We start from the raw sequence: 2,485 nt of genomic DNA, 5'->3' as shown, positions 1-2,485 counted from the left end.
CTATTGTTAAAAGTAATTTAATCTTTAAGAAACTGGGTGCATTCCTCCAGTAAGATTGGCAGCCATTATGAAGTCAAACAACAACAGTGCTGGAGAGGATGTGGGGAAAAGGGTACTCTTGTACATTGCTGGTGGGACTGCAAACTGGTACGGCCAATCTGGAAAGCAGTATGGAGATTCCTGGGAAAGCTGGGAATGGAACCACCATTTGACCCAGCTATTGCCCTTCTCAGACTATTCCCTGAAGACCTTAAAAGAGCATACTACAGGAATACTGCTACATCGATGTTCATAGCAGCACAATTCACAATTGCTAGACTGTGGAACCAACCTAATTGCCCTTCAATAGATGAATGGATAAAAAAAAATGTGGCGTTTATACACCATGGAGTATTACGCAGCACTAAACAATGACAAAAACATGGAATTTGCAGGGAAATGGATGGCACTGAAGCAGATTATGCTTAGTGAAGCTAGCCAATCCCTAAAAAACAAATACCAAATGTCTTCTTTGATATAATGAGAACAACTAAGAACAGAGCAGGGAGGAAGAGCAGGAAGAAAAGATTAACACTAAACAGATACATGAGGTGGGAGGTAAAGGGAGAAAAAAAGGAAATTGCATGGTAATGGAGGGAGACCCTCATTGTTATACAAAATTACATATAAGAGGTTGTGAGGGGAATGGGAAAATTAACAAGGAGAGAAATAAATTACAGTAGATGGGGTAGAGAGAGAAGATGGGAGGAGAGGGGAGGGGGGATAGTAGAGGATAGGAAAGGTAGCAGAATACAACAATCACTAATAGGGCATTATGTAAAAATGTGGATGTGTAACCTATGTGATTCTGCAATCTGTATTTGGGGTAAAATTGGGAGTTCATAACCATCTTGAATCTAATGTATGAAATATGATATGTCAAGAGCCTTATAATGTTTTGAACAACCAATAGAAAGAAAGAAAGAAAGAAAGAAAGAAAGAAAGAAAGAAAGAAAGAAAGAAAGAAAGAAAGAAAGAAAGAATCTGGGTGCATTCTCAGTTTGGACTGTAACTATGTCAGACTTAAAAGATTCCCCCATAGAATTATTTGAGATCTAAACACACACAAACAAAGGGAATTGATTTCTTTTAACAAAAATCTTAAAAACTAAAAATACATCAGTTTTTGTTTATAATGTTTAAACTCACAAGGATAAACCATGCCAATGTTTATTGTTTTCCTTTTAATCTTTATATTCTTGGTATATTTTTAATCTCTTTTTTTCAAGGTTTTGTATACTAATTAAATAATTTAATTTATTGCCTAATTTATTCATTGTTAGAAGTTAATGCACAAGGTGGGATGCCAAGGAATTGTGTAAACCCATTCTATGTACCAAACTGTTCCTAAGTATTGACTGTTGTACCACTGCTTAGGCAGTCTTTCAGGTGAATCATTGAGCAACCATGGCCTACCAAAGCCTAATTTTGTAAATCCCATGTTATAATGAAAGCTATTTTTTTTGAAAGCATGAGACAACAGATGCAATTTTCATTTAAATGCAAGGGTTACCATAGAGAACACTATCTTATGTAGGCCAGAGTTCTATCTAATACAAAGTCAGAGAAGCGTTCTTCTTCCTGGAATACTAACAAAAAAGTCACTTTCAGGTGAAGTGTAGAACTAGAAATTAAAATTCCCTGGGAAATATCCATCTCTTTCTGTTAAGTCTGAAAAGTAGAGACCCTTATATCCCTGCAAGGTGTTGACTACCTTTGACTCTCATATACTATTGGTAGTACATGAAGTAGGTAATTTTTGAACATACTTGAGAAATCTAGTATGAGTATTCACTAAAGCTGATTATGTGTGTTTTCTATGGTCCAATATAAGAATTTGACTCCTGGAAAAATACCCCATAGATAGTAATGAATTTGTAAAAACATGAAGGAGTATATTCATATTACAATATTCATAGTTGCACTGAACTGCAAAGTCTTAAAATGTCTATCATCAGTTAAACAATGAACAGAGTTAAGGTCTATCTATTCACACAGTGGGAAGCAGCAGGGAGAAGAATTTCAAAACATATCAAAATATACGAGGTACAAACAAAATTTTGTTGTTCACTCTGGGACCATGTCAAATACAGAAAGAGACACAGTGAATTTGTACTCTTGGAGAGCAGGAAGGGAGCAAATTGGTGATCAGAGGGCATTTTGAAGTTTCTTAGATGCATTTATACCTGATTTTTGAATCTTGCTTCCATTGCTTACCATCTAACTATTGACTTGGTGAAATAAGTCGTCTATATTAGTTTCCTTATCTATAAAGCGGGAATAATAAGGTTTCTGGAAGAATGCCAGCATACAAGATCTATATAAAATATAATGAGCTCAGCATTGCACTTGTTTTCCCAGTTATTCTCTAGACTAGGAATGACTGTCAAAGGGGACATAAATCATATTACATATTTCACAAATAGCATTTTCATATATTAATTTT

Source organism: Callospermophilus lateralis, chromosome 10 (assembly GCF_048772815.1).
Source record: "Callospermophilus lateralis isolate mCalLat2 chromosome 10, mCalLat2.hap1, whole genome shotgun sequence".
NCBI lineage: Eukaryota > Metazoa > Chordata > Mammalia > Rodentia > Sciuridae > Callospermophilus > Callospermophilus lateralis.
The sequence above is the reverse complement of the archived record's forward strand: the minus strand, read 5'-3'. Positions refer to the sequence as shown.